Genomic DNA, 23,889 nt, shown 5'->3' on the forward strand with positions numbered 1-23,889 from the left:
TTCCTTTATGTGTGTCCCTTATTAAATTTTAGTATTAATGCTAAATACTTTATAAAATTTAATTGAAATTATTCCTTCTTTTTTACACTTTTTAATAGATTAGATATAATAAGAATTATCCATTCTTCAATGGTTTGGTAAAATTTCCTTGTAAAATTCATATTGGCTTGGTTACTCATTGGAGGAGGGCAAGGAATCGACAATTTTCTCAACTTTTTCCCTTTGGATTTTCTCTGTCTTCTAAGGTCAGTTCAGGTTATTTATATTTCCCACTAAAAATACCCATTTAACCCAGATTTTCAAATGCATTTGCATATAGTAGAGCATGTACTGTCAATTGGGGCAATATGTCTCTGATATTATAATGGTCAATTTCTCTCATTAGGGAAAAATTAAATTAAAATTTTCTTGGGAAGCAAAAATGAAAAAATGAGGAACATTATAACAGATTAAAGTAATCTTTAGAATTACATTAACATTCTTTATTTCTATGTTTAACCCCTTTTAATTTCTTACAGTGTATTTATATTTTTTTGATTAATTTAACAATTATTTTAAATATTAAAAAGGCTGGCTTTTCAAATTACACATTAGCTCTAATCACCTTCCTTTCCTAACTCATTTATTAATTATTCTAAATTGTTCATTTTTTTTTCTTTTAGTTTCCTTCTGTTTAATAGTTGTTTTTCTAACTTTTTGGTTGGTGCATAATTCATGAATTAAGCTTAAGCTGTATCACATAATTCTTTTCAGTAGTGTTTTCATACCTCATTATTTTCAAGAAATCCTACAACTTTTGTTCATAGTTACTTAAGAGAGTTTTTTTGTTTAGAATTTTCAGGTGGAAAGATTTTTATTTTTCTGATTTTTCTATTGATTTCTGTTTTTATGGAATTGTCATCATATAACATTGTCCCTAATTTCTTATTTTTGCATTTTATCTTTATGGTTTAATAAATGGCAATTTTTATGAATATAATATTAGCCCTTAAAAAGAATATGTAATCTCTACTTTAGAGGTAGAAAGTCTGATATATCTGGAGTTGACTGAGGGAGGTGATTAAAACTGTCCTATTGTTGCTCTGTTGCTTTCCATATGTCTTTATATCTCTTGTAATAAAACTTGTATATACAAGTTTCTGTTGTGTATTTGGTTCATAGATATTTATAAATTTCACATCTTCATTGTGATTTTTACTTTTTATATCATAAAGTGCTTTTCTTTGCTTTATTTAATACTTGTTTGTTCTGAGTCCAACTTGTCTGAAATTAAAGTCACGAGTTCCACTATATTATTACTATACCTTTGCCATGTGTTTGGGTGGGGGGAATGTGGATGGGTATTATTTGGGTAAAACTTTGCTCTTCCTTTAATTTTCAACCATCTGAACTTTTTTTTCTTCAATGTGTATCTTATATATAGCATGGAGTTTTGGTTTTAATGCAATTTGAAAATCCTTTAAAAAATAGCTTAAAATGTGTATTGACTGAAAAATATTTGTCTCAATTCTTTGATATATACATAGATACGTGTGTGATTATACATGTATGCATGAATTTATGGTGCCTCTGATATTTAAAGTGTGCATTAAGGTGCAAATTTTCTCTCTAGCTGCTACCTTTATAATTCCATCTTTATATAATACTCATATTCTTTATTGTTTTGGATATAACTATTAGTTATGAGCAATGATAAATTGGTATGTATCCTTTTCTTTTTCCCCCACTGCGTTTCATCAGCTGTCATATTTTGTTTAAAAATTACATTTTTTAGTGTTTATCTTTTTATGTTATGTATGCTTACTCTACTACTTGTATGTCAGCTTTAAATGACATTTTCAACCTAAATAGTTACAGGTGAGTCAATCAATGAACTTATTCTAATTACCACCACCTTTTTTTCTTTCCCTTCCCAAGATTGTGATTTGTGTCATTTCTATATTTTCAAAACCTATAACATTCAAACTTTTTTGTAGTATTAGTTTTATAGTAAAAATACATTCAGTGTTCACCACCAGTCATTTTGAGAAAGTTTTCCCATTTTTATTCTAGTATATCCCCTTATGAGAGGAATATTCTTTGAGTTCTAATGTTTAAAAATATGACATTTATATATGATGAAAAACTAGCTAGATATAAAATCCTTAGATCATATTTTTTTCCATGAGAATGTAATAAGTTTTGCTTCCATTGTCATTGGAACAAAAGCCCATTGTCATTAGGCTTTGAATGTTGCTTTCAAGAAGACTGAGGGTAGGTTGATTTATTTTTCTTTCCCCAATAATTGATTGTTTTGCTTGCTGCTTCAAGGGTTCCTTACGTATATATAAAATTCAATAATTTGTTCAATCATTATGAATCATTTTTTCTACTACATGGTATTTATGTTGCACATGTAGATTGAAGTCTTTTTTATCAATTTCAAGAAAGTTATTTTATAATTTTGCTTGAAACGATTTGCTCTGTTCCACAGATAAGGTTTTCTTCTTTAGAGACTACAATTATGTGTGTGTTGCATTTCATCTATCATTATCAGTTTCACACAAATAATTTTGTTTGCTATGTCTTACTTATCCACAATACTTATTCCTCTTTTGTGTTTCTTCCAATATTGCTTTCATTTCTGTCATGGTTTGCTTTTCGTCTTCTTTCTATTAAAAAAAAATCAACTAATTTCATCCTTCTCATCTCTCTCTTGAGTTTCTTCATTTGTGCTTTTTGGTTTTCCTTAATAGATGATGTTTATTTCTTAACATAGCAACAAATATGCTTCTTTTAGAGAAACTACACTGCGTATGAATAAGATCGAAGACTCTAGAACAAGATTAACTGGGTTTAAATACTGGGTCCTCCTCTAACTGTGTGATCTTGAGTGTTACTTAACTTGTCCCTTAGGTCTTTAAATCTATATAATGGTAATAATAATAATAATATCTAATTTACAGAGTTGTGTTGAGAATCAATTGAGTTCATATCTCTATAAAGTGGTTAGAATATTGCCTGGCAACAGTAAATACTATGCTAAAGTATTATTAGTTTTTTTCTTGCATTGCAAAATTTATAGTCATAATTTTAATTGTCTCTATGACAACACTATTTCCCCCTCATCTATTAAAAAGTTTTGATGCTCATTTTCTGAATTTTAAAAATAGTATGTCTGTATCTGTGTTATGCCAGTTTCTTCTTTATCACTGCTCACTACTGAATGAATTATTTTTCTGGTCAAAGTCCTCAGAGAAAGTTCCTGACGTGGAGGTTGCAAAGTGGCTTTCCTGTTCTCAAAACAAATAGCTCCCACTTAATGATCCCCAATAATTGACACCTCCGTCTACCCATGCCCATAAAATCCTCCCACATTGACTCTGGACTTAGCTACATGACTTGGTTTAGCCAATGGGACATTAGCAAACATGACACATACAGAAGCTTGAACCTTGAAAGGGTGTGAACACTAGAGCATGAACACTAGGCCACCATTTCTGTTGTTATTGGGAACATGTCCACCTCCATGTGAAAAAGCCTGACTAGTTTCCTGGGAAAAGGCCCTAGGTGTACAAGCCATCCTTTCAGAGATCCAGATTTGTGAGTAAGACCTGCTGATACCACATGGGGCAGAGATTAGCCACTAAGCCCACACAGCTGAGCCCATCCCAATTTTTCATCTCACTAAATTGTAGGCAAATCACTGGTAGTTTTTTAAACCATTGTTTTGGGTGGCTTGTTATGCAGCAATAGATTATAGATTCATTTTTACTGTTGCCTCACAGGCAGACTGCTTTTAGTAGTTATGGCATCTTTGTATACTCACTTCCTCTGAGACTTTGAAGGGAATTAGGTCCAGAAGATCCTTTTCCCGTAGTTCTCTGCTCCCCAGTTTTTACAAAGAGGGAATAGGACTTTTACGTTTCATAGTGATTTGATCAGCTTCAAGCATTAAAGTTTTGCTGACGCTGAGATCTGCTGCTACCGTGTTTCTGGAAACTCCCTGTGTTTCCTTTCATCATCCATATGTATGTGTCTCTTTTGCCTTCCTTCTGCTTCTGCTCCAGTTTTTGAGAGACATAGCTTTTGCATTTTATGATATACCTCTCATTTCCCAGAAAACATATTTTTGCTGGCACTTTCTGATATTTCTACTGCTGGTTCCCATTGCCTCTCCCTGGGCCTTTTCCATATGACTTCTGCCCAAACTCAGCTGCTTTTGGCAACCTTTAGAAGCGCTTTGGAGTTTGTAGGTAAAATCTGTATAAATTTGTTGAAAACGATGTTTGACACTTCTTTTCCATTCTCTTTGTTAGTTGATGTAATTTTTAGAAAGAGATGAGAAAGATGCTTAGAAAGCTGACATCATTTTCTACTGGAATCCATGTAATAATTCTTTTTGCAGTTACAACTCTTTGGACACATTTTTCTGAAGATGATGTAATAACCTTGGGAGGCTTAGTAATTATTAATACCTTTCAAATTTCTCATATTCAAAAAGGGGAAGCATGATGCTTAAATTGGTTCTTTTTTTCCCCTAGATTGATCAATTTAGATTCCTTACACTCTCTTTAGGCAATGGTTGCCTTATATTTAATACATCTGACTAATTAATCCTAACTGTAGTTCAGAAAAAGAGATTACATTGTCATCATTTTACAGATGAAAACTGTGAGAACAATGACTACATTGCAGATTTTGTTGGCTTCCTTTCAGGTGCTTATTGCCTCACTATTATTAATTTTGGCTTTGGGCTCAATTTCAAGGTTATGGATGAGGTAGATGGCACAGTGTAAGCAACAGGTCCAAAAAGACAGAATAACCAGCGAACACTTGGTAGCATCTCTGATGTGGGGAAATGGGTGTTTTACACTCCAAAGGCTAGTGTTTGAATATGTTTCCTCCAAAACCATGAAGGGGAAAGTTCATTAAGTTCCCACACTGATAAGCTCTTAGACATGCCTTTCAACGTATAGGCATGTAAAGCTATTTTGGGTGAATGGGTGAATAGTAGGTTACTAGGTTATTGCCCTTCTTTGGGAGGTCCCTATTTGTCCTTTAATACACAGTTCAGATGAGATTTAATTCCCTGACCTGTTCCTTCTCTTACATATAAAAAATTGCTTAAGCAATTGGTATGTGCTTCTGTTGTGAAATACTTGTGTTGTTTGTCTCGGGCTTTCATAGTTGGTTCTCCTACTAGGCAGTGAGCTCCTTGGGTGCAGAGATTATGTTCTAATTGGCTCTGCACCTTCAGCTTCTGCAAAGTGCTCAGTGCAAAGTAGGTGTGCCATGATGTTTATTGGAATAAATCTATAAACAGGCAAATGTTATCTGTAAACACAACACAAAAACACCCCACCCCAACAAAACAAAACACAACCCCCACACCAACACCCCACCCACACCCCAAACAACCACACACCACCCCAACCAACACACAACACCCCCCACCCCCCCCCCCCCCCCCCCCCCCCCCCCCCCCCACCCACCCCACCCCCCCCCCCCCCCCCCCCCCCCCCCCCCACCCCCCACCACCCCCCAAACAACACCCCCACCCCCCCCCCCCCCCCAACCCACCCCCACCCCACACCACCCACCCCCCCCCCCCCCCCCCCCCCACCCCCCACCCCACCCCCACACCCCCCCCCCCCCCCCCACCCCCACAACACACCCCCCCCCCCCCCCCCCCCCCCCCCCCCCCCCCCCCCCCCCCCCCCCCCCCCCCCCCCCACCCCCACCCCCCCCCCCCCCCCCCCCCCCCACCCCCCCCCCCCCCACACCCCCCCCCCCCCCCCCCCCCCCCCCCCCCCCCCCCCACCCCCCCCCCCCCCCCCCCCCCCCCCCACCCCCACCCCCCCCCCCCCCCCAACCCCCCCCCCACCCCCCCCAACCCCCCCCCCCCCCCCAAAGTCATTTTGGTCTCTAGCTAGTGTAGTAGTTGGATAGGCAAAGTTACTTCATGCCTATCTTCCTCCTCTTTTTCCTTGCCAGCTTCCTTCTTTTTTTCTCTGACTGAAAGGGTTAGACAACCGGGGAAAAGGAAACTGTGCTTTCCAGCATACCTCTCGCACTCTACACACACACACACACACACACACACACACACACACAGACATACACACACACACACACACACAGGACTCCACCCTGTTGCATTTTTAAAGCAGGCTCAGTGAGGTTCCGGAGTGCCTGTTGCTCCATCACACGAATTCCCAAGTTGTGGGACCCATCTTCATGGGTGTCTTGGTGGAGAATCTCTTGGGAGGTGATCTGACCTGTTGGTTCAGGAGCACTGCGCATATTCACTCTGGAGCCCCTTTGTGCAACAGGAGACCAGCGGACTCCCACGGTCCCACTGGCTCCTTCCACGTAATGTGCCCCGCTGACTCTCTCGCCTCCCCCAACACGGGATCTGCGTTCCCTGCGCCCCAGTCCCTCTTTGTGCAGCCAGTAGCTGCAGAGCTCTTCGTCCTGTATTCATGGCAGATGCACAGCGAGTGACTGACACGTTTCAGGGACGGCGAATGGGAAAGAGCGCGGGCGGCCGGGGGAGGGGGTGTAGTGGCAGACGGCCGCTGGGATTATGAATGGGGGCTGGGGGGCCGGCGAGTGTGGGGTTCAAACCGGGATTTTCGGTTTCTGGCTTTGGATAGGCACGCAGGGCTGTGTGTAATCCTTCAGCTCTGGTGGTAAGGGAGATGCTGTGAGCTCCCAGCTGGGAGAGAGGGTTATTTTGCAAAACTCCCCTGGTACCGTGCCCATAGAATATTGCAGGAGGTCTGTGAGGTAGGTAGGGAAAGAAAATAACCTGGGAGGGCAATGGGAGAGGGCCAGACGACTGGGGACGGCGTGCTTTGCACCCTAGAATTGACAGGTGGTGGTCTCAGCAGTTACAACCTACTACACAGCATCTCATCCGTGCGATACGGTCACATTGTTTTTCCCCGCACCCGGCTGAAGAGCGCAGCGCGGCCGACCAAGTGGCATCGGCGAGCTGTCTCTTCCGGGGGGCGGGGGTGGACAGTAGGGAGAGGGGGTTTAAAGGGCCAGAGGAGGAGGGAAGAGCTGAGGGGCGCGTCGCCAGCGCCTGTGTCTCCCTGGCGCGGGTCCCCCAGGCTAGCCCGCTGGCCCGTCCGCGCGCGCGCTCCGCAGCCGCCCCCGGCCCGCGCGCCCCTTCCCGGGGCTCCTGGCCTCTCCTCAGCGGCTGCAGGCTCTTCGTCGCCGGCCGGGCTGCACGCGAGCGCCCTCCGGGCAGACTTTCGTCCCCCCTCCCCCGGGAGCGCGGAAGGCTCACTCCCAGCGCACGGTCTACCCGCGCCGGGTGGAGTCCCGGCGTCCAGAGAGCTGCGGCCGCGGCTGTGCAGCAGAGGCGCCTCGGGCAGGAGGAGGGCGGCTTCCGAGAGGGCAGCCTGAGGTAAGGGCTGCCTAGGAGGCTGCGGGTTTATTTTTCCTCATTCTCTTACTTCATCACACACCGAAGCCGCAATGGAGAGTGTGGGGTGCTGTAGGACTGATGGGGGGCGAAGAAGGAATGGGGTCGGCGGGCCTGGATGGTCGTATTGACGGCGTCATTGTTGCCCCTTGTAGAAAATCCGCCAACCGGCCTCTAGCCTTTCGCCCTCATCTTCTCTGCCTCGGCTTCCGCCTTTGGACCTCTTGACAAGTCACTGGGGAGGAGAGGAAGGAGAGAGGCTAAGGGAGAATGGAGAGAGGCAGAAGGATTCAGGGCTTGGAAGCCCTGGAGTAGGTGACGGATGGGCGCGCGGTGCCCAGTGATTGACTGCAGGCGGCAGGCGCGGAAGGGAGCCTGAACTACCCAAGAGTTTGCTGGGCTGAGGCTCCAGGATGGTCCTGCCTGCCCTGGTGGCTGGGGCACCAAGGGGGGCGCACTCAAGCCTCTGCATCATCAAGGCTCTGCCAGGAACTTTTGGGAAGCTCTGTCTGGTGTTTGGTTAGGGGGCTTGGACCTTTCTAAGCTACAAGAGTGTTTTGGGGAAGGAAGAGGCTCCCCTCCTTCCTCCCGTCACTTTCCTTGATGCCTACTCTCTTTTTCCATCTTCCTGCTTTGCCTCCTTCCTTCCCGTTTTTCACAGGCCACCTTCCTTGTGCGGTACTTCAAACACAAATCGGAATCCACTGTGGCCAACAGCTTTAAAGCGTGTATAAGGAGGAGCGCACAGAGGAATCGCTCTTAATTACAGTGGTTATATATACTTGTGTGTGTGTGTGTGTGTGTGTCTGTGTGTGTCACACACGTGCCTGGGATAATTTTTAGCAAGACTTTGAGATTGTCACCTAAAATTACATTGTACTTATATTAGGTTTACATCATAATTATATGATGCCACTGAACAGATATGGTAACTCTATGCAGTCTACGTCTTAGATCTGAGATATAACTGTTCTTTGAATCACATGCATCTTTTAATTTCAAAGATTTCCAGCTGCTGGAAAATTCTTGGCTACGTTATAAGAATCAAAGGCACATTAAGCATAAAAAAAGGTAATAAAAGTCCAGATGCTATTTTTATTAGTAGATCATACTCCCCCCTCCCTTTCCTTTTGCTAAAAGCTGTTATTATACCAATTATATTCATAAAAACAAAACAAATTTGGAGATTTCCAAGTGTTTTTACCTACAACCTGAAGTGTAGGTAGGGGTCTGGAATTTATCTGTACACGAATTGACAAGAAGATAGATAAGGCCAATGATTTCACTGCAGGTAAAGGAAGTTGAGCTTCTTCTCTCTCAGGATACCTCATTTCTTGACATCCCAAGAGAGAAATCCCCTGAAGGTCAATAAGTATAACATTGGCCTATTCAACTCTTCAAATCAATACTTGTAGGACTTGACTGCAATATATTTGCTGGCTGTTTCTATTCTTTTTCATTTTCTAAACAACAGCGTGCCAATTTTGTTAATTTACAAAAAATAAGATTGTTAAATGGACTGGAATTGTTGAGATGGCTTGATTGATGCATTGAGGCTGTTTATCTATATATCTATCATCTTTCTATTTTCCTTATTACAGTTGGGAGCTAAACAATGTTGCAGTGTGTCTACTTGTATTTTTATCAGCTGATTTGCTTTTCAGTTTCTGTGGCTTGACATATTTTGCAAAAATGAATTCTTTTAAATTTCACTAGAGAGTAACCTGTTAGATATACTTGTTTGCTTTCAAAATAGTACTGTTTTTGATTTGAGGAATAAGAAATCAATCATACATGGTTTTCTGATCTTGGAGTCCTTTGCCTATCTAGAGACAGGTATTTAATAGTAATAGGTACTGTGTATGTACAAGTAAAGGTTTGTTTGATGAAGATACTGGACACAGAAATAATAATTCCATTTTGGTTTACAAATGGAATACTTAAAATCATGAAGAAATAAAGAGTTCTAGGTTACTCTTAATATCTTACTTGACTTAATTTGGCTAAGGAGCAAGAGGTATATGGCGAGGTTTTCAGTTAGAAAGATTTGGGGGTTGATAATTTATTATCATGTCATACAATTTCACCCATTTCTATTTCCAAAAACCTTCAAGCAGCATAGTTTGGAGGTGTAGGATGTTGCTGACCACAAAACAAATTAGTGCCTTCAGGCACTGGCTATTGTAGACACCATGTGGTAATACAGTGGACACTGTGATGTGCCAAATCGTTCTTCAAGGAGGGACTTGTTGCCCCAGCTTCTGAGAGTGTGGTCAACAGACGGCCTTCAATGGTCAGACTCTTCAGGGATTGCCTGAGCTGTAGAAAGCTCCCTTGTCTGAGGTCACACCCCTTTCCAGTGCAGCTCACATCCAGTGGCTGATCCATGTGGGAGTATAAAGATTGGGCCATCGCAGCACAACTCTGGAAAACTCTGAGGGATCTTTCTAGCTCTAGAGCTCCCTGAGGGCTTGCATTGCAGCTCTACTTCTCCCTTTGGTCTTTTCTGTTTCTTTCCCCATCCTTCCTCAGGTGTGGATAACAAGGCGGTTCCTAATAAAATAGGGCTTTGAACTTCATTTCAGAATTAGCTTGCCAGGGAAACCAACCTGTGACGATGTTCCTACCCCATACATTCATTTTGCCAGTTTTAATCCATTGGTCTTTTGAAATGTGGTGTTTCAGCCATCAAATATGGTATAGAAAATGCGTATGTGGAAGGAATTTATAGTTGACAGTTTCTTTTTATTCCAACACTTGAAAAATGTTATGTCACTTCATTTCACAGGCCTCCCTGGTTTCAATGAGAAATTTGTTGTTGCTTGAATTGATGCTCCCTTATATGCAATGCGTCATTTCTCTCTGGATAGTTTCAAGATTATTTTCTATATCTTTAATTTTTGGAAGTTTGATTACGATGTGTTTTGGGATGAATTTCTTTTGGTTTGTTCTGTTTGGGATTTGATCAGGTTTGTAATATGTAGGTTTGTCTTTCACCAAGTTGGGAGATTCTTAGGCATTATTTCTTCAAACACAAAAGTATTTCAGCCCCACTCTCTTTCTTATCTCCTTCTGTGACTCCAATGCTATGAAAGTTGGATCTTTTGTTGTTGTCCTACAAGACCCTCAGGCTGGGTTCATCATTTTTTTTCCTGGTATTTTCTCTTTGTTAAAATAGAAAACATTCTGCTGATCTGTTTTCGAGTTCACTGATTCTGTCCTCTGTCTTCTCCACTACGGAGTCCATCTAGTATTTTATTTTGATTACTGTATTTCTCAGCTCAATAATTTCCATTTGGTTATTTTTGCAGCTTATGCTTATTTGCCGAGACATTCTATTTTTTCATTAGTTTCTAGGGAATTTGTATTTGCTTGCTGAAACATTTTTTTGTTTTGTTTTGTTTTTGAGACAGAGTCTTGCTCTGTCACCGAGGCTGGAATGCAGTGGCACGATCTTGGCCCACTGCAAACTCTGCCACCCGAGTTCAAGCGATTCTCCTGCCTCAGCCTCCTGAGTAGCTGGGACTATAGGCACGTGCCACCATGCCCAGGTAATTTTTTGTATTTTTAGTGGAGAAGCGGTTTCACCATTTTGGCCAGGATGGTCTCGATCTCCTGACCTCTTGACCTATCTGCCTCAGCCTCCCAAAGTGCTGGGATTATAGGCTTGAGCCACCGTGTCGAGCCTGAAACATTTTTAGAATAAATGCTTTGTAATCTTTGTCAGATAATTCCAACATCTGATTCACTTAAATGTTGGTGTCACTTGATTGTCTTTTCTCATTCAAGTTGTGGTCATATTTTGGACATTTTAGCTATTATGTTAGAAGGCTCTGGGTTTCTATTTAAATCTTGTATTTTAACAGATAATCTCTCTGTTTAGGGTTAGCACACAGATCCTGGCCTACTTTTGTGGGCAGTGGTTTCAATGACAATTTAATTTCTAGAGACTTTGGGGTGCTGTTAGTCTGCCTAGTTTGTTTGGTGCTTCTGGGCCTCCCACTGAACGCTGCTGGTGCCACCTGAAGGGGAAGAAGAAACCTCCCCAGGCCAGGCCCCATGGTGCCTCTAGGTCAGGGAAGTGTCTCTAAGTGACTTTCAGTCTTGCAGAAATGAGGAGCAGTCTTAGGCCTGGAACTTGTTGTGGCAGGATTCCTGGTGCCAGTGCTTTGAGGCCACCGAGTATTGTCAAATGGACCCCAGTTAGATGCAGACGAGGAATAAACCTACCTAGATCATTTTCTACTACCAGGTTAGGAGTCGGGAGACTCTGGGCCTGCTGTTGAATAGAGAGTTGGAAGACACCCACTGCCCTACTGCTCTATTGTTCCTCCAGTCCCGAGGTCACTAAGCAGTCCATCTCCCTCTTGCTACCATTCTCAGTCCTCCTTGAGATGCCCCTTGCATTATTCTTATTTTTTACTTTACAATTTTTTTTAAAGTTTTAAAAATTTATTTATTTATTTATTTATTTAGAGTTTTGCTCTGTCACCCAGGCTGGAGTGCAGTGGTGCAATCTTGGCTCACTGCAACCTCTGCCTTCCGGGTTCAAGCAATTCTCTGGTCTCAGCCTCCCAAGTAGCTGGATTACTGTCTTCTCCACTACGGAGTCCTCTGTCTTCTCCACTACGGAGTCCACCTGGCTTCTCCACTACGGAGTAACACCACACCTGGCTAATTTTTGTATTTTTTTTTTTTTTTTTTAGTAGAGACTGGGTTTCACCATGTTGGCCAGGCTGGTCTTGAATTCCTGACCTCAAGTGATCCACCTTTTCTTGGCTTCCCAAAGTGCTGGGATTATAGGCGTGAGCCACCATGCCCAGCCACATATGCTTTTAAAAAACACTCTAGTTTTAATCCTCAACCACATAATACATTACTATCATTGAAAATACTAGTTTGATTGTATTTCCCTGTAATACATATTTGTTGTGGAGACAGAGTTTAAACCTTAGTTCAAGATAGCTTAGTTAAATTAAGTTAGTTAATATTAATGTAATTGGAGAATTAAATGTCAAGTCATACCCTGTCAGTAGAGTCTAAGACAAAAATCTTGGTATGTGACATTTACTCTATGAAATATTTTTTTTTCAAGTTATCTTAATCCATTTGAAAAATATTAGTACTTCTTATTTATTGCCATCTTTGTGGGAAATACTAAAAAATCCTTTATCCCATAGACACTTTAACCTTAGAGAAAGTAAATGACATTATTTCCATAAGCAACTTGCTGATATTTTGAATGGATTAAGGAGCAGATACCAGGATTCTGTCTTTGGCTGTCCTGGTATATCACAGTGCTGACTCATAGAATTATGGCATTTTTAGTACTGAAAGTGATCTTAGAGATCACCTATTTCAACCTTATTGTTTTATATTTTAGAAAACTGACATGTTAGAAAGTCATAAGGGAATCTAAGTTCCTTCAGTTCAATGATGGCAGGGCTTGTTTATTCTGAGTTCTTAGAATTTCCTGATTTGATATTTTCTTTAACAAATCAGAATTGCCTTCCTTTGAGAAGGCTTATTAAAAAACTATTGTGAGGTATAATCTTTCAGTACCTCTTTTTTAAAAAGAAAAAATACTTCAAGAAGTTGGGAGGACATGATTTTTTTTTAAATAAAAAGTAGGCTTCTTTGAAAATCTGAGGGACATATGGATCAATTATCCAGAAAAATGAACATATAGTCAAAAATTTGCATCCAATATTAAGTATTTACGGATTCCTAGGAAAGACCTCCAGACACTGTTTTGTGTTATACTTATGCATTAACTGCGGATTGTCTTTGTTGGGGAAAGTGATAAGGATAATGACTTATTTTATAGTCTGAGTCAGCCTTAAAGGCCTGTGGATGGTGGCAGTTGTCCTGGGCATGGTACATTGGTATGCTGCAGGATTTGTCTCCCTGTAGATTCTAGAGTGGCAGTAGGTGAGAAGGATGTAGCAGGACCAGCAGGTGTTCAAACACACTGACTGTGCGAAATACAAACAGGCAACTCAGCCCACAGGGCTTGCTCTCTCCTCCCCCATAACACACACACACACACACACACACACACACACTTACAACATATATTAAGATTCCTTAGAAAGATTCTCCATCTGTTTCTTTCTGCTCTCACCTTCTTACCATATGGAGAAACAGTGTCCTTTTGAGAGAATTCTCTCTTTTTCTGATAAGGCTGCTCTGGTGGTCATTTAAAATCACTTTCACCTATATCAAATGTTAAGGGCTGAAAAAAGAAAGATTAAAGCAGCATTTGCTGTATTTACTGGGGGGATTTTTCTAAGGGTAAAAACAAAACCACATCCATGTTTTCCTTATATCACGGATAAAAAAAATATTTAAGACCATAGAATAATAACTGAATTCAGAGATCAGGAGGCAAGGCCAGTATTGAAATTACTTTTAAAGAGGCTGCCTATATATACTTAAAGGAAGTTCTTATATATATCTCTGTGACTAGTACAGCTCCCTGGATGAGAAATAAGACTGAATTGTTTTGCAGTGTCATGAAGTATACCAGAGTGAAAAACTCAATGCAGAAAAATGGGAATGTTGTACAAAAAGATATAATAGAATGAGGCAGTTTTTTTTCTGGTTAATAACCCTAGAAAGCACTGTGTAGGACTTCTATTTGCAAGGTTACACTTTAGTAACTGAGTAAGTGAGGACTGGGAACTGGAAGTCCTGAGTTCCAGTGCTGCTATTTATTGGGTCAGCGACATCCTGTGTGTAAGCCTCAGGGTGTAAAATAAGGCTAACTTATGATAATCTCTAAAGTTCTTTCCAGCATTATCATTTGGTGAAACTTCAGATTAGTGGATATTGTTCGACAAAACATTTGAGGCATTTTGTGATAGGCCTGTGCAATTAAGTATTATCCATAAGAAAGATCTCCAGGAAGTTAATATTTGAATTTGAAATTAGTATTATATCTTGACATGGTCAGAATTGGCAACAGTATGAGTGGTCACAGTTGGGTTAAGACTATCCAACTATATGGTTATAGCACATAGCACACTTTGGGGAACAAACATTTTGTTGACAATGATAATGACAATGGTCATGATGCTAATATGGATGGCACTAGATTTAACTGGACTGGAGGTGTGGTAGATACTGTAGATTGGCTGAATATCAATTCATCCCCTTTCTCTCTCATCTTCCTCTGCTATACAAAGTGGAAAGCAAAACATTCAATTTTCCAGCCTCCCTTGACAAAGATTAGATGAAAGCTTCTGGGGAGCACTTCCCTTCTCGAACAAAACTTCTTAAAACGAAGTCTCTTTCCCCTTCTTTCTGCATAGAGCATGGATGATCCTTTGAGATGAGTGGCCTTCTTGGAAGGATGAGGAATAAATCCATAGGCTTAGGATGATGAAGTGGCAAAACAGATGTAGCTTGGATTCTTGGTGGCATTTTCAAGATGTATCAGCCTTGCACTGCCTACCTCCAGATTTACTGTTCCATGAGAATAATATAAACCCCTTAATTGTTTCTTCCACTATTTGTTAGGTTTTTTGTTACTTCCAGCCAAATATATTTCCAACTGAATACATAAAGTAATTTTTAAGACTTCACATTTTACATTTTTGAAGGATAAAATTAGTGTCTACAGATCTATGTAATTACTGACCTTGGATATGAAATTTAGGGTACTTTGTACCAATTCTTTCATTTTGAAGAAGTTCGGGTGTGAACATTTTAGATAATTTGTATAATTTTCATCTTATTTTTCATTGCTTGAAGAATAGCATGAGACTTCAAGAGTCTCTGTTTTGCATTGCTTAGAGAATAGTTCAAATTTTATTCAATGGGTGAAATTTATATTAAGAAAACTCTTTCTGTGAGTCATACCTCCTACTTAGCTATAATCTTCGGTAAGATAGGGATATAGCTGAAGAATGCCAATGAATCTGGAAAAAAATTGTTTTCCCCATTTGGATTATAGGCAAAATGTACAGCAAAGTGGGTTGCCCTCTTTACCATTTAATGTAAGTTTGTTTCCACCAAATTCCTTCTGACTTCACACTATCACAAACTGAGAAATACTTTAAAAGGAGGAGTATAAAGGTGAAAGAAGGTTGGCATTTGCAGTACATGGATATAAAGATGGAAAATAATTTTGTGCATATGACAAAGAATCTACAGACTCTCCATTTAGATTTGTCTGACTTAGTGCAGGGAATTAATTTTTGCTTTAAGCCATGTGATAAGAGAAAAAGAAGGATTCGATTGGGATACATTGAGGATATTTTATCAGTTAAGATTGCATTCATTTGGGAGTAACCAATAATTTGACACACAATGCTACAACCAGCAAGGAGTTGGTTATTTTTTTTACACAACATAAAGTGTCAGCAGAAAGATAGTTCTTAATAACCAAGGAGACTATGAAGGAATTGGGCTCCTTCTTACTTTTGACTCCACTGTAATTAGTGTATGTGTTTTATTCTCCTGGTGAAAAGACAGTTAGTAAAGCTCCCAGGCATGACATCTGTACCACAGGCAGGTAGAGGGGGCCAGGCACAAGGCACACAGCAGCTAAGTCAGTCCTTTTTAATAAAGAAAATATTAGCTTACTGGGAAGTTGCATCTGGTAGACTTCTAAAATCTTATTCACCAGAACTATGTCAATGGCCATACCTAAGTACAAGGAAGTATGAGAAATAGTTTATTTCTGTTTTAATTGCTGTCTGGAAAAATGGGTATCTCCCCAAAATGTCAGGATTCTGTTATAGATATGGGGTAGGAAACCACTATTGTCATTGCATATGAAAATATTTTACAGCTTTTTAAATACTTGCAGTGTTGTCTCATAAATTTGTAATCTGGAGATTTCTTAAAATATGATAGTTTAAAATGGTTATAAATTTTTATTTGCCTTATTATCTAATGTTTTTTAATCAGTTGTCATTGTGTCAAGAGAGCTGACTGATGTATGAAACTGAGTGATAGTATTGCTATTAAATGAATTATAAGCAAAAAAGTCATAATTTCCTTCTACATTAGTAATGACATATATAAGTGTGAAATTCTGAGAAATCAGATAGTGACACTATTATGTACTATTTGTTTATAAAATGTATGTACTATTTATTTATAAAATGTTATGCTTTTCTGTTTTCCCTAAATTTTTAATGACATATATTAATATTTTCCAAGAGCAAATATATTTTTTAAAAGAATAAAATAAACTTGGCTTAATCTTATTATAAATGAGTATTTACTTTTGCATTATAAAAATGTATAAACTTTGCTATACTCATTCAATATATTGACAAAAATATCCTTCATAATTGAGGGTTTATTCTCTAATTGATGTAGGCACTCTACTTAGAAGCTGTTTATCCACATCAAGGATAATGAATTTCTTTTTCTAGTTAATTTTTTCACATTAAAATAGAGAGCAGCAACTGTTCTCTCCACATATCAAAAGGATATTATAAAGATAAATGAAATAATGGATGTGAAGTGTATTATTCTGCTCTAAAAGAAGGTGTTATATAAATTCTATAAACAGTATTATTAATATGTAAACAAGATGATGGGTGATCATTTCCAAAAGTGAGTATCATAAGCAGGAATTTTGAGTGTGATTCTCAATATAAGTTTTTCAAAGGAGAACAATATAACAACGTATTCTTAAGTTCTTGCATTGAAATATCACTGGTAAACCTCATTGTGTGGGGAAGAGAATGTACAGAAAGAGCTTCAAAGCCAGGCAATTTCTTGAATAATGCAACACAGTAATAGATTTTTGCCCAGATATAAAAAGTCCTTTGGGTCTCTTAAATGGTTTGTGAGATGGGAAAACTCTGATTAAAATGTACGATTCCAGTGCTGGAAATGGAATCTTAAATCTAGAATGGAAATTCCAATGCCATATCTTGGAAACAATGAGGTTCTGCTTTACTCAAAAATCTTCAATAAAGGCTTTTGTAATATTGTCAGTAAAGGTTTTTGTCAGCCCTTTGGACGCCTATTTAAAATAGGAAGTTGTTCCTTATTTCTAACCATGGCAAATGTCATGCTTTCTATGTGCTGGTCACTAGGGAAAATGAATTGTATGATATGGTGATAATGCTTGACTCTGAGCCAGAGAGCAAGGCTTGTGTCTTAGTTTTGTCGGTAACTTAATTGTGTAACTGGGAAAATTATTCAATTGCTTCGTGTAAAGAAACAGTCTTTAAACTACATCATTTTCCTCTTTAGGCTTTTTAAGCATGAGATGCTTAGGGGACTTGTCTAATGGAGGTTGTAGGGAAAAGTCACACCTGTGGGAAAAATACTGGGTCTCTTTCACATCAAATTTATGGTGATGGGTGTTTAGTCATGAAATTGTCATGTGAAAACTGATCTGGAAATAAGTACAAGGAAGGAAGCTTTGCTTTTCTCTGTGCTTTATGCTCTTGCTTGATTTGTTGAAGATAAATGCTTATGTGTGGGCTTCCAAGTGGTGTATGCTAAAGAGACAGTAGCTAAGAAGGAACAAAGGTGGTCAGTTAAGGAGAGCATGTCATACTTTGTGAATCAGATTGTCAAGATTATTTTCTCTCTTTTTGCTTTACCTCAATTCATTACAAAGTCTTGTTTAATTGTCTTGGCTGTCTTTTTTTTTTTTTTTTTTTTTTTTTTGAGACGGAGTCTCGCTCTGTCGCCCAGGCTGGAGTGCAGTGGCCGGATCTCAGCTCACTGCAAGCTCCGCCTCCCGGGTTCACGCCATTCTCCTGCCTCAGCCTCCCGAGTAGCTGGGACTACAGGCGCCCGCCACCTCGCCCGGCTAGTTTTTTGTATTTTTTAGTAGAGACGGAGTTTCACCGGGTTAGCCAGGATGGTCTCGATCTCCTGACCTCATGATCCGCCCGTCTCGGCCTCCCAAAGTGCTGGGATTACAGGCTTGAGCCACCGCGCCCGGCCAGTCTTGGCTGTCTTATGAAAATTAAGAGTGAGGTTAAATTCAGGCAAGTGTTTTGGACAGGAAGTAGTTCCCCTTGGCCTAAACCACTGTGGTAGTAGCAGTAGCAGCAATAATTAGAGAGTAGGGAATTCTTAAGAGAAGATAGGGGAGAAATTAAGGGGGGAATAAAGGAATTGTGGCTGCCAAACACCACTAGAGGTCCAGCTGTCATTTTCCAAATGGATAGTTTTCTTCCACTGTGCATGACAGAAGTATATTTCTTGGTCATGTAATGATACTGAGCTATTCCAAGTGGGCTGGGAGGAGGAAGTGGGAGCTCTGACCTGCTGTTTCAGGTGAGTCGTGTCATGGCTGCTCTGCTTCTTGCAGTCACCCAGGGACCTTAGAGTAGAGGCACTTATTTAAAAAAATTCCTTAACTAATAGACTTTATTTTTTTTATTAATTTTAATTGATACATAATATGTGTTCATATTTACGGGGCACGTCTCTTCTTTTTTTTTCTGGGGTGTGTGTTGGGGGACCGAATCTCACTCTGTCTCCCAGGCTGGAGTGCAGTGGTGTGATTTTGGCTCACTGCAACCTCTGCCTTCAGGGTTGAAGCAATTCTCCTGCCTCAGCCTCCTGAGTAGCTGGTATTACAGGCATGCGCCACCAAGCCCGGCTAAGTTTTGTATTTTTAGTAGAAACGGGGTTTTGCCATTATGGCCAGGCTGGTCTCGAACTACTGAACTCAGGTGATCTACCCGCTTCGTCCTCCCAAAGTGTTGGGATTACAGGCGTGAGCCACCGTGCCTGGCCAGGAGCATGTCTCTTTTCAGTACGTGGATTTCAAAGATCTCGTGATCAACTCCATTCTGACAGAGCATGGCAGAGAAAGAGTGGGCAAATATTATGATGTTGTCCTGGAAGAGACACACATCCTTTACATTTATATATTATTGTTTAGAAATCAGTCTTATGGCCAAACCTAATTGAAAGAGAGACGGGGATATTTTGTCTAAGCTGTGTGTCTAAGGAAAAGAAAACAGATATTTTCGTGGATAGCTAATAGTATCTGCAGTACAATCATTGTGCAGATTTCTTTCTTAACCACTTTCCTACATCTGATTCCTTGTTTCCTGATTTCTATATCTTGCTGTTTCTTGGTTTAATCTTTTGTATTGATATCTTCAAGTATCTTCCTAAGGAAGAGTATTTAAAGGTAGAACTTTTGAAATGTTTTACACCTGGAAATGTTTTTCTTCTGTTTTACACCTTGTGGATGTAGAATTCTAGAAAGCCATTTTACTAAGAATTTTGAAGGTGTATTTCCATGTCTGTTGGCTGCCATTTTAGCCATTGAGAAGTTTGATGCTATTTTGAATCTTGATCCTTTAAATGCAAAGTTTTTTTTTGTCATTTGAAGCTTTTAAGATCATCTCATTCTCTTTGAAAATTTTGAGATTTCAAGATTATGTACCTGGGTGCAGGTCATTTCTAATTTTGGTGGGGGGACTCAGTGGGTCTTTTCTTTCTGGATACTGTATTCTTCTTTAGTTCTGGAAGTTTTTCTTCTATTATCAATTGTATGAATTCTAAAGTCAATTTTCCCGCATTATTTAACATCTCAGATCAAGATGCACCTTTAATCGATGGTGTCTTATAAAAGCCAGATGTCAGTCATAACTTGGTTGTGTAAAAAACATTCTATTGACACCTTCTGACATGACTTTAAAACAAGTGCTAACATTAGCACTATATTAGTGCTAAATTATTTCATTTGGTTTTCTTGGTTCTGTTTTTTAGAATTTCTGTTACTTCTTAGTGATACATAAAATAATGCTTGTTTTCAGTTGTAAGTCACACAATTATTTTATGTATAACTAAGAAGAAATACTAGCAATTAAACTGTAAACAGTGTTTTCTAATCGCTTACAGAATTTCATTTTTATTGAACGAACATACTTACACTTAAATATAAAATATATGATATATTTCTCCCACGAATGCATAACAAAAGGAACACATACTAAAATAGCTTAGATGAGTTATTCTAAAAACTGATTCTCTTTCAGAGTTTTAAATTCACATTCAGAATCCATCTCTTCAGAATCCTGAGTCACTAATATCTGTGTTTATCCATGCAGTCCCACTTTATGTACCAGCAGTAGAGCTCATCCTGAACAGACGCTTAGCAATTATGTTGATCGAACTTGCCTTGCGATTTCTGCTTTGGGGGTGTTGTTAAACATGCTTGATTCCCCACTGATCCTATCTCTTCATTACAGGTACATGATTTCTAGGTGTTAAAGGATGTGCCATTATTGTTTCTTAGATTTCCTCGTGACCAAACTAACACTCGTTTTGTAAGTTTTTATGAACATGCAGGTCATGACAGCTATCTCATTACTGCTGCCTCTCTGACAGCAATTGTAAGATACTGTCAATTGTAAGACATATCCTGATTTCAGGGCTTTAATTGGAAAATATATGTGGTATTTAGATGTTGAGCCATCAGGATTAATCCTCTAAAAATTTTCTTATCTTTTTTTTTTTTTTTTTTTGAGACGGAGTCTTGCTGTGCCCCAGGCTGGAGTGCAGTGGCGCGATCTCGGCTCACTGCAAGCTCCGCCCCGCCGGTTTCACGCCATTCTCCTGCCTCAGCCTCCCAAGTAGCTGGGACTACAGGCAAATTTCTTATCTTTTAAAACAAATTTTCTTTCACATCTTACATATTGTTCTATGTATAGTGACTCTTCTACCATGTACCTTAATTGCAAGGTAAAGAGAAACTTGAATTTTCTTGAAATGAATCAGAAATGGCAAGAAACCCTGAGGTCCTTTTACCTCTAGCAACAGTACATCTGCTAGAAAACTCACCTGACCTGGGAGATGATCAAATCATAAAGAGAACCACATTTGTGATTCAGGCACCCCTTTTCAGGTGCCTCAGAGAATCATGTCTAGAAGCAGTGGGAAAGGTTTCTCCATCTGTCCCTCTGTATAGATTCATAGATCCACAATCACATTTATACATATCATTCTATAACTACATGTATTCACTCAAAATTGAGTAGAAGAATCGATTTCTCACATCATTATGAAGGGCTGCATCGTATTCTATTGAATAAGTGTACTATGCTTTATTGAATCCATTCTCTAATGATGAATATTCAAATTGCTTTCATTTTAATTACTGGAATTTACCAGTGCTTTAATAAGTATTCCAGTATAAATGTTTGGAATTGCTGAGTTAAGGGCTATACACAATTTAAAGGCTTTTTGACATAACCTTTTCTTCCAGAAAGTGTATACCAATGTATGGTTTCACCAACTGTCGATCATAGTGCCGGTTTCCTCCTATCCCTCTAATCCCATTTCCTCATTTCCCTCTAATTCTCGGTTTTGTCAAGTCATTGGTCAATGTGAGGAGAGAAAAACGGTCTCTTGGCCATTTTCAATTGGTTTTCTTTAATTACTAATGAGCCTGATGAACTTTTCAATGTGGTGTGGTGTCCTTTAAGAGAGAAAGCAGCTGCCAAGTAGGGTTAGAGTGAGCAGGGCAGCTGGAGTGGCCCCTTCGTTGATGTCAATAGAAGGCATCTATCAGGAAAAGAGTAGTTACTGCTTTGGAGTCCTGGAAGGTTTGGAGAACTCTGTGGTTTAAGCCCTTCAGTCATCACAGAGATCCTTTTTGTTACCTCCCCAAAGTAGCTGGATGTCTTTCAGGTTCCACAGTTACTGTTACTTTGACCATAGTGTCTGCATGAATACAGAGCATCAACCTCTAGACTGTATAATCCTCATTTAGTCCCAGAGACAGGATGGGCTAGGGGCAATAAATAGGTGAGGTGTAAGTACGATAGTAGGATTTTGAGTCAGTGGGGATTAAAAGGAGAGCTGGGTCCATCAAGTAGGTAGACAAACACAATTTATTTTATTTTATTTTTTGAAGCAGACTCTTGCTCTGATGCTCAGGCTGGAGTGAAGTATACAATTCTAGCTCACTGTAACCTTGAACTCCTGGGCTCAAGTGAACCTCCTGCCTCAGCCTCCCAAGTAGCTAGCACTGCAGGCATGCACCACCACACATGGCTAATTTAAAAAAAAAATTGTAGAGACAGGGTCTTGCTACGTTGCCCAGGCTGGTCTTGAACTTCTGGTCTCAAGTAATTCTCCTACTTTAGCTTCCCAAAGTGCTGAGATTACAGGTGTGAGCCACTATCCTCAGCTGGAAGAGCATAAATATTTGAAGGCAGACAGTATAAAGCATATGAGGGAACAGTAAGTCTAGACAATATTCCATATAGGTGAGGAATGGGAGGATATGTTTGAAAGGTGGGCTGAGATCACATTGTGAACTTTGAGCATACAAATGTGAGTTTTAGGAGGGGGATCTTTATCTTAATGGCAGTGGGGGCCCTCTGAAATTTTTGGAATTCTGATGTGGTGGGACCTGACAAGTGTCATGTTGTAGGAAATGTAATAGCATTGAAAAGCATTGGAAATGAATGTGGGTAGTACAAAAGGTTTCTATGTGTATCTTGTACTTGGTAAAGGGTAGAACCTTTTCAGTTATGGCTGATTTGTGTTTAGAGGGACATAGAATCAGTTGAATGCTTCTAGTACATGATTGTTGTTATTTTCTATTTCTCAGAAAAAGACAACTTAGGACTAGCTCATTTTTTGGACACACAGGTCAGGCTTTTAGAATACGTTTAGGTTGTAACAGAATAACAGAAAGTGGAATTGTTTTTTGAACATGTTATGTGGTGTGAGGGTAGATATTTAGCATTTAAAAATGCAAAATGGGCTGGGCGCGGTGGCTCATGCCTGTAATCCCAGCACTTTGGGATGCCAAGGTGGGGGGATCACTTGAGGTCAGGAGTTTGAGACCAGCCTGGCCAATGTGGTGAAACCCTGTCTCTACTAAAAATACAAAAATTAGCTGGGCATGGTGGCATGGGCCTGTAATCCCAGCTACTTGGGAGGCTGAGGAAGGAGAATTGCTTGAACCTGGGAGGCAGAGGTTGCAGTGAACCGAGATTGTGCCACTGCACTCTAGCTTGGGTGACAGTGAGACTCCATCTCACACACACACACACACACACACACACACACACACACACTAAATAAATGAAATAAAAAAATTGCAAAATGAATTCAGAAGGTGCATCAAAAACAACCTACAGAATTGCCATGAGATCGTCAACTTTGCCGAATGACAGCAAACATGATTTCAAATGGAAAATACACTCATTAAGCCATTTAGACTACTGAAGTTATATGTGTTATAATTTATATTCCATTTGTATATGGACTCATTTTTCATATTGAAATATTAGCATAAATGAGGAGATCTAAACACTGCCTTCATTTGATTGGGAAATTATCTGAAGTACATGATATAGGATATTTAAAGAGGCTTTAGCATTAATAGTTTGGAATTGGATAGTTTATGGTTATTTTCTTACTTTTGTTGAAATTTAAACTGCACTTTCTGAAATAGCATTTATTATACTTTTAGATATCATCTGTCTTGACTAGGAAGTCAGTCACTGAAT

General features: G+C 39.7%; 1 protein-coding gene across 1 annotated transcript in view; it reads left to right on the forward strand.

Annotated features, from left to right (window-relative positions):
* The first annotated feature begins 7,033 nt into the window (after positions 1 to 7,033).
* PDE4B (phosphodiesterase 4B) overlaps positions 7,034 to 23,889 on the forward strand; it is a 585,950-nt gene continuing 569,094 nt past the window's right edge. Inside the window, exon 1 of the mRNA XM_050760551.1 lies at positions 7,034 to 7,399. The gene's annotated coding sequence lies outside the window, so the exon portion shown is untranslated. The remainder of the gene's footprint in view (positions 7,400 to 23,889) is intronic.

Source organism: Macaca thibetana, chromosome 1 (assembly GCF_024542745.1).
Source record: "Macaca thibetana thibetana isolate TM-01 chromosome 1, ASM2454274v1, whole genome shotgun sequence".
Lineage (NCBI taxonomy): Eukaryota > Metazoa > Chordata > Mammalia > Primates > Cercopithecidae > Macaca > Macaca thibetana.